Source organism: Primulina tabacum, chromosome 12, assembly GCF_025594145.1.
Source record: "Primulina tabacum isolate GXHZ01 chromosome 12, ASM2559414v2, whole genome shotgun sequence".
Taxonomy (NCBI): Eukaryota; Viridiplantae; Streptophyta; class Magnoliopsida; order Lamiales; family Gesneriaceae; genus Primulina; species Primulina tabacum.
Genome location: NC_134561.1, coordinates 28,306,512 through 28,320,203, shown reverse-complemented (window position 1 = coordinate 28,320,203; position 13,692 = coordinate 28,306,512). Strand labels below are relative to the sequence as shown.

General features: G+C 32.8%; 1 non-coding gene across 1 annotated transcript; it reads right to left on the bottom strand.

Moving 5' to 3' along the window:
- Positions 1–5,428: 5,428 nt before the first annotated feature.
- LOC142521584 (small nucleolar RNA R71) lies at positions 5,429–5,537 on the bottom strand. Its single transcript, XR_012814290.1, has one exon. It is a non-coding gene; the product is annotated as a small nucleolar RNA R71 (small nucleolar RNA).
- Positions 5,538–13,692: the final 8,155 nt, after the last annotated feature.

Genomic DNA, 13,692 nt, shown 5'->3' with positions numbered 1-13,692 from the left:
GTGTTAACTAGGTCTAAGAAGGGGAGAAATCTAATCTTTGTGATAGTTAATGATATCTTATCATTTGGTGTCACTCGTCAATTGATGTATGTTGAGGATGATGAATACATATGGAAGGCGACCGTGAAGTTGGGGTTTCTAGTGCTGATGGAGCGAGTAAATGATAGCGTCTACAAACTTGAACCTGAAGGTAAGCATGTTGGTCATATAAATTTTGTTATTACTAACTTGCTTCGTTTTTTTTGCGTAGGTAGACGAGATTTGAGGACAAATATTTTTGAAGAAGGGGAGTATGATATGAATCTGGCTAGGCACCGTGTGCAAATGTTTGGGGGAAGATTTAAGATGCGTTGTTGCCCTGGACTTTCAAGCTTGATTGTGATAAAAGATGATGAATCAAGCATATTCAAGCAAGTGGTGGAGTTCAACAAAAAATATACCGAAGGACCTATAACGAGGAGATGTAGCAAGAAGTTTAAAGAAGAACTTCAAGGACTCATGATGAGCTACAAAGAAAGTTCTACAAATGGGGTGTCTAATTTAAAGGAGTTTGGGGAACATGTACACAACAATGGAAGTGTTTAGAATGTTATTCAAGTATTAAATGACCATGAGGACAGCAGCATGCGCGCCCCAGCACAAGATCTCGCGCCCCCGCGCGCACATTTACGCATAGGGGCAGCAAGTGGCGTGCCATCGCGCCACTTCCGCGCGGCCGCGTGCGTGGCGCGCGCGCCATGGCGCCACAACCGGCGCTGCCGCGCGTTAGGTACAGCATACCGCGCGCCATCGCGCGAGTTCTCGTGCTACCGCGCGCACTTCCATGTAGAAATTGTTCACAACTTTCTTTATGACTTTTTACACTACTTTTCTTGTATTTTATTTTTTATATAATGCATTGTAATCATTATGAACGAAACATAATTGAATGATATAAGAAAAACTTGAGGTTCTCTCAATTTTAAAAGATTTTAGCTTTGTTCTTCACAAGAAGAAAAACAAATCAAACTTATCAAAGATTTTCATCTTTGTGGCGTTTGTCGATTGTTTTTGCACGGATTGTCAAAACAAGTTATTTGAAGGTTCGTATGAAATTCAATTGTTCTTATCGTTGATATTTGTTGCTAAGTTTTAATCGCTTAGAGGTGAATATCACAAATCGTTACTTGTTTCAAAAGATCGGGACAACATAATCGATTCTTGTTCGTTATCGAATTGAGGGCTCGATTTCAATAATCGTGTTTGCTTTTCATTCGTACGAGGATTCGTATTATCTTCTTTCAATAAAATTCCAATGTTCTCCAAAGAAGATTTTGATGATTGGAATATAAGAATTCAGGCTCATTTATCTGCGTAAGACGATGATATGTGGTACGTCATAACTAACGGACCAATGAGAATAGTGAAAGAAAATACTGTTGTTGTCATAACTGATGGTGCAACTGACCGCATCGACAAACCACGTGAAGAATGGACAGCAGAAGATAAAAGGAAAGCCAATCTTGATAATGTATCTAAAGACATTCTGGACAAGAAATTGGATAAAATTACCTTTAGCAAGATAAAGATGTGTAGAACTGCAAAAGAGATCTGAGAGAAGTTTATTCAAATCTGCGAGGGAAATGAGCAAACAAAAGAAAATAAACTCTTAGTTGCTGTTCAAAAGTTTGAAAATATTTAAATGAAGATTGGAGAGTCTATGAACGAGTACGATGAAAGAGTCAGCAGCATTATAAATGAGATGAATGCACTTGAAAAATCGTATTTAAACAAAGAAGTTGCGCTGAATGTGGTTAGATATCTTCAAAAGGAATGGGATCCCAAGACCATGGTATGAGAGAGTCAAAGGACCTGAATACAGTTGAATGACATGATTTGTTTGCTGATATCAAAGCCTATGAGTTTGAACTGCAAACAAGAGAAGGAGAGCCTTCTACACCACAAATCACAATTGCCCTTAGTCCTATCAAACTGGAACAAACTGGTTCAGTTGAGAAAACAGCAGATCAACTGAGTAATGACGCCATGTCTTTATTTGTAAATAAATTTGGTAAATTCAAGAGAAGAAACCAAGGCTCATTCTAGAGGAAATATAATATAAAAACTCTAAGGAAAAACCAAACTCTTGCTATAATTGTGGCAAGCCAGGAACCTTTATTGTTAAGTGTCCTAAACCAAAGAAGGACAATATACATTCAACTAAAAAAGAGAAGAGATCGGTTGAAAACAAAAGAAGAGATATCAACGATAAGAAATCATTCAAGAAGAAGCATGATGTTCTACTAGCTGAAGAAAGCAAATCAAAATGGGCAAAGACTGACAGTGAAGAGTCAGAGGCTGAAAGCTCGAGTAGTTCTAGTGATGATGAAGAATAAGTTAAATGCTTAATGGCAGATGACACAGACTGGAGTCAACAAGTGAACATGTATTTGACTTCAGCTCTACTGACTTTACTCGAGAAGAACTCATCGCCACTTAGCATGACATGGTGAATTAGTATCACAAACTTGCTCGCTCTTTTGAAAAAGCAAATGTTTATCAAATTGATCCCAAAGACAACAAAACTGCAATTGATGAGTTAGTTGAATTGTTGAGTCTGAAAGGGAGATTACAAAGCAAAAAGCTAAAATGATCGAAAACCAATCCTTCATTCATTAGTTAAAAAATGAGATTTCAAAATGAAATGACTAGATTTAGGCATGGAATTAGTCATCAGTCACTCTGACTGAAATGCAGAATTTGCAAAAATCAGTTGCTGATAAAACTAGTTTGGCTTTAATAGTATTGATGAAACTTCTGCAAGTGATAACATGCCAAAGTTGAATAAGCACAAAGGGTAATAGATTAACTTTGTGAAATCAACGGTGGTACAAGAAATATTTGAACCAAGTAAACCTAATGCTCAACCGATTGAACATTAGAACAAAGCTAAATGGTTTGGAATTGGATATATCCCTGAGAGTCCAACTGATTCACAAAGCTGGTTATCTAAACGGTTCACCTACAAAAGTCAGCACTCTAGGAATGACTATTATAATTACTACAACTTTAAGCCAGTTCAAAAGAGATATCGGATGAACAAGCAGTTGAAAAAGGTTGATAATCATACTGTTTCATCCGCACACCACACACGTAACACACACAAGTCGGGGAAAATAATTTGGAACAAAACAACTACAAAGTCAGTTAGACTGATCCAAGTCCGAGTTCCTAAAGGACTAATCATTTTAGGACCCAAATAGATTGGATACCTAGATTGATAAACATAAAAATTGTACATTAATTAAATGTTTTATAATATAAATATATAGTTTTTGTTTTATTAAATGTTTAAATATTATATGTTTTATAATAAATTGTATAAAATATAAGTTGTTATGTAATTACAAGTTTTTACTATTTTTTATAGGTTCGATAAAACAAGAATAAACTTGGCGTTGCAAATGGGATTAAGATGATTCTTGGACCTGTAGAAAGTTGATGTTAATATCTACAATATTGGTGTCAAGCATGAGATAAAAATCCTCTCACAATTGGGATCAAATTAAGCAACAAATAAAGTTACTAAAGGAGTGGCAGTTTTACCATGCTCTAGTATTTTGACCATATGTCTCAAATTACTTGGTCAAATGATTTGAAAAAATTACCACAACTAGACAACTCAATTATCCACATGTTTTTTTTTATGTGAAGAAGCAAATTCTAAGAAGAAGATTTTCAAAAGTGATGTGTAATATAATATAATATCTTGGAACACCAATGAAGACTTTTGTGTAAAAAAATAATATTTTATTTGTGGTTGTCTCCCCAAATTCGGCTATAAATAGGGGTGCATTGTAATGTATTGAGATATCCCTCATTCTATGAACAAACCTTTGAGTTCATAATATTTCTCTCTATATTTTTTCTTTATTTCTTCATTTAAATATAATTAGCATGTTAATTTCATATTCAAAGTTTTACACTTTGAATAATGAATAGCTAACTTCCTAAAGTTGAGATGAAAAGGTGAAACTCTTGGCATGATAATAAGGTTACTAAAAGGTAAGAATCTATGTTTTATATTATTTAATCATTATTTATTGTTTATGTTATATTTATTTCTTTAAGCAATTTTATACCCTACTTATAAGTGGGAGTTTTGATTTATTGTTGCTATATGTTACACTAAATTCTTGGAATCATTTAAATGTTAGTTTGGTGTTACCAACCATTTAAAGTGGATGCCTTGATTTATTATATATGAATATATTATAATATTAAATTCTTGGAACCATTTAAATGTTTGTTTGGTTTTACCAACCATTTAAAGTGGGAACCTTGATTTACTATATATAAATATATCAGAATATTAATTTCTTGGTACCATTTAAATGTTAGTTTGGTTTTACCAACCATTTAAAGTGGGAACCTTGATTCAGTGTTTACAAATTTATATAGCACAATAAATACTTGACCACATTTATAAGTTTTGGTATATATTATATACTTATAAGATAATAATATATAACATAATATAAATATGATTATTTAATATATTGGAACAATTTTATTAAGTGGATTTCAATAATGTTCGTTAATGTTAACTTTATTAAAATACCAAAAGTGGATCCTTTAATCTCAACTACTTAAATTAAAATTTGAACAATTAAAATTTACCCATTAAAGATTCAAATAATTAAAATTAAAAAGAAACAAAAACAAAAACAAAACAAAAAAGACATTGTAGTGGACTTGTAATTACCTTAGTTTCCCTGTGGATACGATATTCGGACTCACCGAATTATACTACTTGTGGACAACCTGCTCTTGGGAGTGCAACAATCAAAGTCACAACCAGTTTTTGGCGCCGTTGCCGGGGAAGTATAATTTAATTTCAAGTCTATTTAATTTTGTTTATAGTTTATTTTTCTTTATTTAAATTTTTATTGCTTTTGTGTTTGCATGAGCATTTGGTCACGTACACTTAGTGGTCGACTCATTCGAAATAACCCTTTATTTTTACAAAACATGGCGGAAGGACCCATCCAAGAAAATGAAGATGAAATTCAATCTCAACATGATCATGATAGACGAAGAACACTTAGAGATCACATGAATCCTACACGTACTAGTGCACCTTCATGTCTAGTTTTTCCCCCTGATGCATCTCATTTCAATTTTAAGCCTGGTATTATCCAAATTTTACCCAATTTTCATGGCTTAGATTCTGAAAATCCATACATGCATTTACGAGAGTTTGAAGAAGTGTGCAATACATATAATGATCTAAATTGTAGCATGAACACCATTCGACTTAAGCTTTTTCCTTTTTCTTTAAAAGATAAAGCTAAAACTTGGCTACAAAATCTTAGATCGGGATCCATTCGAACTTGGGATGAATTGCAACAACAATTTTTAAAAAAGTTTTTTCCATCTCACATAACAAATTCTTTCAAAAGGCAAATCATTACTTTCACTCAAAAACAAGGAGAAACTTTTTATCAGTGTTGGGATAGATACAAAGAATTGCTTAATCTTTGTCCACATCATGGTTTTGAAATTTGGAGAGTTGTTTCTCAATTTTATGAATGCTTAACACCTAAAGATAGGCAAATGGTTGAATTTATGTGTAATGGAACATTTGATGATAAAGATCCAAATGAGGCAATTGAGTATCTCGATTCATTAGCTGAAAATGCTCAAAATTGGGACACTATAGGTACAATCGAACCATCAAACAAGATTCAATCTCCTACATCTGGTGGAGGTATGTACACTCTCAAAGATGAACATGATCTTCAAGCTAGATTTACCTCTTTGGCAAGAAAAGTTGAGGCACTTGAATTGAAAAAGAATGGTCAATTAAAATCTGTTCAAGAAATTGTGTGTCACATCTGTGATACAAGTGATCATTTTACAAAAGATTGTCCCACTTTGCCCTCTTTTAAAGAATGTCTCCATGAACAAGCCAATGTTTTGAACAATTTCAAAAGGCCAAATTTTGAACCATTTTCTCAAAATTACAATCCAGGTTGGCGAAATCATCCAAATTTTAGTTGGAGGAATGATAATGCTGCACAAATTTCACAACCACATTTCCAAAATCAACAAAATTTTCAAAATTATGCACCTTATGTTCCTCCACCTAAAAGAAATTTGGAAGATGCATTGAATTCTTTCATTGCAAAGCAAGAGTCTATCAATACTCAAACTGCTCAAACCATGACAGATTTGAAAGATACTCTTGCTAAATTTGCATCTGCACTTAATGTTCATGAAAAAGGTAAATTTCCTTCACAACCTCTGCCTAATCCCAAGGATCATCATTCACAAACTGGAACTTCTGGAACTCAATCGATGGATCAGGTAAAATCTGTTATTACCCTTCGAAGTGGTAAGGTTGTGGAAAAATCCATTCTTGAACCTTGTGAAGATGATGATAAATCAACTCCAAAGGGTAAGGAAGTGGAACCCATAACTTGCGAAGAGGAGGTTCAACAGACAGTGTCACCACCATTCCCTCATGCATTGAAAAATACAAAAAAATCAAATTTGAATTCTGATATATATGATATTTTTAAACAAGTAAAAGTTAATATTTCTTTATTAGATGCAATAATACAGGTACCATCATATGCCAAATTTTTGAAAGACTTGTGCACTGTGAAAAGAAAATTGAATGTGAAAAAGAAAGCATTTTTAGCCGAACAAGTAAGTGCAATCATTCAAAATAATAATACTTTGAAATACAAAGACCCTGGTTGTCCTACTATTTCATGTATTATTGGAGAACGAAAGATTAAAAAAGCTTTGCTTGATCTTGGAGCTAGTGTGAATTTACTTCCATATTCAGTTTATCAAGAACTCAATCTAGGCGCGTTAAAATCAACTTCGGTAACACTTTTACTTGCCGATAGATCTGTTAAAGTGCCAAGAGGTATGATAGAAGACGTATTGGTCCAAGTTGATAACTTTGTATATCATGTCGATTTCATAGTTTTAGATACACAACCTATCGAAGCTTGTAATGCAATTCCTGTAATTCTGGGTCGTCCATTTTTAACAACTTCTAATGCCTTTATAAATTGCAGGAATGGAATAATGAAGTTGTCATTTGGTAACATGACCTTGGAGCTCAATATTTTTAATCTTTGTAAGCAACCACATGACAAAGGAGATGAAAGTGAAGATGAAAATCTTATTGAAACTCTTGTTGAAGAAAACATTCAAGAAGGGAGTATTCGTGATCATATTTGTTCAATTGAAACTGTTAAAGAAAATATTGAAATTGATCTTGATGATTTTATCAGGTATCACTCATTACCAGGATCAGAAAAAGAATTTGAGGCAAAATATGAGAACAAAGACGAACCACCCATATTGGAGTTAAAACCCTTGCCAGAAGAATTGAAGTATGCATTTCTTGGAGAAGATGAAACATATCCGGTGGTAATTTCTTCCAAACTAGAAAGTGATCAAGAAGGTAAATTAATTGATATGCTTAAACGACATAAAAATGCAATTGGTTGGACACTAAAAGATCTCAAGGGCATTAATCCACTAATTTGCACACACAAAATTCATTTAGAAGAAAATGCTAAAACATCTCAACAACCACAAAGGAGATTAAATCCACACATGAAAGATGTTGTGAAAACTGAAGTTCTCAAACTACTTGATGTTGGGATTATCTACCCTATTTCTGATAGTAAGTGGGTAAGCCCAACACAAGTAGTTCCAAAAAAATCTGGCATCACAGTGATAAAAAATGAAAAAGGTGAATTGTTAACAAGTCGAGTCCCATCTAGTTGGCGGATGTGTATTGATTATAGAAAATTAAATGACGCCACTAGAAAAGATCATTTTCCATTACCATTTTAAAATCAAATTTTAGAAAGAGTAGCAGGTCATCCATACTACTGTTTTCTTGATGGATATTCAGGTTATTATCAAATTCCCATTGCACTCGAAGATCAAAAAAAAACTACATTCACATGTTCTTTTGGAACATTTGCATTCACAAGGATGCCATTTGGTTTATGCAATGCCCCAGCAACATTTCAAAGATGTATGCTAAGCATTTTTTGCGACATGGTTGAAAATTGTTTGGAAATTTTCATGGATGATTTAACTGTCTTTGGGAATACATTTGATAATTGTCTTGAAAATTTGGAAAAAGTTTTAAAAAGATGCGAGGAAAAAGGTCTTGGGAAAAATGTCTACATGATTACTTCTGGAATTGTTTTGGGACATGTCGTGTAGTCTCATGGAATTGAAGTTGATAAAGCAAAAGTTGATGTCATTGCCAATTTACCCCCCCCCCCCCCCCCCCCCCCCCAAAATCATTAAAGAAATTCGCTCATTTTTGGGACATGCTGGATTTTATCGGAGGTTTATAAAGGACTTTAGTTTAATCTCTAAACCCATTTGTAACCTCTTAACAAAAGACACTGCATTTGAGTGGACTCAAGAATGTCAAAATGCTTTTGATAAAATTATTCGACATTTAACATCAGCTCCTATCATGCAACCTCCTGACTGGTCTTTACCATTTGAAATCATGTGCGATGCGAGTGATTATGCAGTCGGTGCAGTACTGGGTCAAAGAAGAAATGGTAAGCCTTATGTGATATATTATGCAAGTAGAACTTTAAACAATGCTCAAATGAATTACTCCACAACTGAAAAAGAACTACTTGCTGTAATATTTGCATTAGATAAATTTCGTTCTTATTTGATTGGATCAACGACTATTGTTTTTACTGATCATTCTGCTATTAGATATTTGTTGACCAAACAGGATGCAAAGCCACGACTGATACGATGGATTTTGTTACTCCAAGAATTTGACATTGTGATCAAAGATAAAAAAGGAACCGAGAATGTCGTAGCCGATCATTTATCGAGACCAGTAACAGGATCATCTTGTGAAATGACACCAATTAACGATAATTTTCCTGATGAACATCTATTTTCAGTTACTACTACATCTTGGTTTGCTAACATAGTAAATTTTCTTGTGACAGGAAAAATGCCATCGCAATGGAGTTCCCAAGATAAAAGAAAATTTTTGAATGAGGTAAAAAACTTTTATTGGGATGATCCGTATCTGTTCAAGTATTGTCCAGATCAAATTTTTCGACGTTGCATATCCGACAATGAGGTAAGTAGTGTCATTAAATTTTGTCATTCAGAAGCATGCGGAGGACATTTTTCTTCAAAGAAAACGGCTGCAAAAATCTTGCAGTGTGTATTTTATTGGCCCACTTTGTTTAAAGACACCCACGAAATCTGCAAGATCTGTGAAAATTGTCAAAAATTGGGTGCGATTTCAAAAAGAAACATGATGCCTTTTAATCCTATCATTGAAATTGAAATCTTTGACTGTCGGGGAATTGATTTTATGGGACCTTTTCCATCGTCGTTTGGATACTTGTATATTTTAGTTGCAGTTGATTATGTTTCCAAATGGATAGAGGCAATTCCATGTCGAAAAAATGATCATAAAATCGTCATCAAATTTTTAAAAGAAAATATTTTTAGTAGATTTGGAATTCCTCGAGCCATGATAAGTGATGGGGGAACTCACTTTGTTAATAAACCATTTGCTTCATTAATGAAAAAATATGGTATTACTCATAAAGTAACTACTCGTTATCATCCTCAAACAAATGGACAAGTTGAATTAGCTAATAGGGAGATAAAGCAAATTTTGGAAAAAACTGTTAACTCAAATAGAAAAGATTGGTCTCTGCGACTTAATGATGCACTTTGGGCATATCGAACAGCTTTTAAAACATCATTGAATATGTCTCCCTATAGGTTGGTTTATGGAAAACATTGTCATTTGCCTGTGGAATTGGAACATAAAGCTTATTGAGCGATCAGAACTTTAAATTCAAGCATGGATGATGCCAACAAATTGCGTAAATTGCAACTCGATGAACTCAGAAATGACGCATATGAGAATTCAAGGATTTATAAAGCAAAAATCAAATCATTTCATGATAAAACAATTCTTAGAAAATCTTTTGAGATTGGTAAAAAAGTTTTTCTTTATAATTCTCGACTTCACATATTCCCAGGAAAATTACGATCAAGATGGACAGGCCCATATGTTGTAAAGCATGTGTATACTTATGGAGCTGTGGATATTGAAAATCCTAAAAATGTGGATATTTTTAAAGTAAATGGACAAAGGCTTAAACCATTTTTAGAAAATGAAATCTTTCAAGAAGAGTTTATTTCCCTTTCTGATCCTTGATTTTTTTTTTGTTGCATTTAAGTTTGTTTGTTTTTATTTCAGGTTTTCTTAATATTTTTATTTTCCCGGTTAAATGGCGGATAACGGTACTCCGTGACTCTCATAGTCGGTTAAATCAGTTTCCCACAATTGTTGATACAAAAATAAAAAAAAATAATTTCTTTTCTTTTCAAAGTGGATGAAATTCTCTCAAAAATTTGTAAATATTTTCCCTTTGTTTCTGAAAATGTTCTAAGAAAAATTTATGCAGGAAGGTGTGAAAGATTGAGATTGCTAATGCAAAAAGGAATTCCAGAAGATATTCGTCTTGTAATAGAAGCTAAGGTCCGATTAGGAAGAGAAGTTCCACAATCATTGCTCATTCGGTATTTGCCTGGATTAGGAAAAATCACTTATGCGAAAAAACGAAGGGCCAAAAGTTTAGGGGTTTGTCATAAGTGTGCAAGATGGACTTGTGACAAACGATGCAGATCTTTGGGATGTATTTCCAATAATAGAGAAGATAAAATTGGTTTCATTAAGAATGGGCTGAGTAAGGAGTCTTTAGATAACATCTTATTGACTCTTGAGACGCATTCTAGTGGACATGTGCATATTGAACTTCTCCGTTTATGGAAACAATTCCAAGATGAGCGTCATAGTCTTGGGAATCCGACTAAAAAAGACCATGTTTGCCAATTTATAAGAAAATTGGATGGGAAGCGTATCCTCGACTCATAGAAGGCGTTGAAGCCGTTTCTGGACATAAAACCAGAGGAAAATTGTGAGCCACAATCACACTACTGTTTATATGCATGTGTGTCATTATTGTTTTTACTATTTATTCTGTTTAGAGCTGTGACCCATAGTTTTGTCATGATAACATATTACTCCTATAAAATCTCTCATCTTTCTCTCTATTTTCGCAGAAAAAAAAAAGAAAGTAAAAACATGGCTGGATCCTGTGCACAAACATTGAAAAATATTTGTGTATTTTGTGGGTCGAGTCCTGGAAAAAATGAAGTGTTTGTAGAAGCAGCGAATAATCTTGGAAAGATATTGGCTGAGAGAAAAATTTACTTGGTATATGGGGGAGGTAATATTGGGTTAATGGGATCTGTTTCAACATCTGCTCATCTTGGAGGTAGTCAGGTTTTGGGTATTATTCCTACAGCTTTAGCTGAAGGAAATATTACAGGTGTTACGATTGGGGAGGAATTAAAAGTTTCTTCTATGTATGAAAGAATCACTCAAATGATTGAAAATTCTGATGCTTTTATTGCACTACCAGGTGGTTTTGGTACATTAGAAGAAATTTTTCACACTGTTTCTTGGGCACAACTTAATATCCATAATAAACCTGTGGGCTTGTTGAATATCAATAATTATTTTGACAGTTTGTTGACATTTCTTGATAAAGCTGTGGAACAGAATTTCATTTCAGAAAATTCACGACGGATGCTCATCTGTGCTTCGACTGCCGACCAATTAATTGATGATTTGGAAGCTTTTGTTCATAAGCCTGATCCGATGATAACAAAGATCAATTAGTCGCAATCAAGCAGTAAGAAAAGGAAGTTGGATCATTGATTCAAAAGTCGTGGATTGGTTTGCGTTTGTTTCAGTTTGTTATCTTCAATAAAATTCCAGGTGATATCTCTTTAATTACGTACTCTTTATTAATAGTTATTTTGACATTAGGGACAATGTCATATTCTGATTACGGGGAGAACAAACTTATAAAAAAAATTTTTAAAAAGAGTGAGTGGAGAGGACTGAGAAAACAGCTTTCGAGCCTTTATTGATCATGAGAGAGACTATCTATTGTTTAGATCTTGAGTTCTTATTTTGAAGGAAAAAAAAATGATATTTCCTGAAAAAAAAGGGAGAAAAATACAAAAAGAAAGATATTGAATATCTATCTAATTTTTAAGTTATATGCTACGACCCATATATCTCTCATAAAAAAAAAAACAAAAAACAAAATAGAGAGAGAAATTTATTGTACAAATTAAATACATATGTGGTCAAGAAGCATAAACTTAGTCTGATTCCATGATGTTATGCAAAAATATATATATCAGGAAAAAATATATAATAAGAACAACTAGATTTTGAATCAATGGATTTTCTATCTTTTGATTAGTTTGGCTCGTTTGTCTGTCTGCATTCTGTAAACCATTCTTCTGAGCATTTATCTGTATTCCAACTCCATGAGAGAAATCGTTGCCATAAATTGAGACATTTATTAACCTGTGAGGATATGGAGTTGAGACTCTTACTAGGAATTTCTGAAGGCCGTGTACATTTAACTACCTGAAATAATCTTTGAATTGATCATCTCAAATTATTTCATAAATTATAATTATGATGATCTTGATATAACTTTGACAGTTTTCAAATTTAATTTAAACACTTAGATAGTTTTGATTATATTTCTATTTAAATTAATCAATATGTTTTGTATTGCTATTAACGCTTAAATTGCTAGGGACTAGCAATAAGCTGGTTGGGAGGTGTGATAAACATAAAAATTGTACATTAATTAAATGTTTTATAATATAAATATATAGTTTTTGTTTTATTAAATTTTTAAATATTATATGTTTTATAATAAATTGTATAAAATATAAGTTGTTGTGTAATTACAAGTTTTTACTATTTTTTACAGGTTCGATAAAACAAGAATAAACTTGGCGTTGCAAATGGGATTAAGATGATTCTTGGACCTGTAGAAAGTTGATGTTAATATCTACAATATTGGTGTCAAGCATGAGATAAAAATCCTTTTACAATTGGGATCAAATTAAGCAACAAATAAAGTTACTAAAGGAGTGGCAGTTTTACCATGCTCTAGTATTTTGACCATATCTCTCAAATTACTTGGTCAAATGATTTGAAAAAAATACCACTACTAGACAACTCAATTATCCACATGTTTCTTTTTATGTGAAGAAGCAAATTCCAAGAAGAAGATTTTCAAAAGTGATGTGTAATATAATATAATATCTTGGAACACCAATGAAGACTTTTGTGTAAAAAATAATATTTTATTTGTGTTTGTCTCCCCAAATTTGGCTATAAATAGGGGTGCATTGTAATGTATTGAGATATCCCTCATTCTATGAACAAACCTTTGAGTTCATAATATTTCTCTCCATATTTTTCCTTTATTTCTTCATTTAAATATAATTAGCACGTTAATTTCATATTCAAAGTTTTACACTTTGAATAATGAATAGCTAACTTCCTAAAGTTGAGATGAAAAGGTGAAACTCTTGGCATGATAATAAGGTTACTAAAAGGTAAGAATCTATGTTTTATATTATTTAATCATTATTTATTGTTTATGTTATATTTATTTCTTTAAGCAATTTTATACCCTACTTATAAGTGGGAGTTTTGATTTATTGTTGCTATATGTTACACTAAATTCTTGGAACCATTTAAATGTTAGTTTGGTGTTA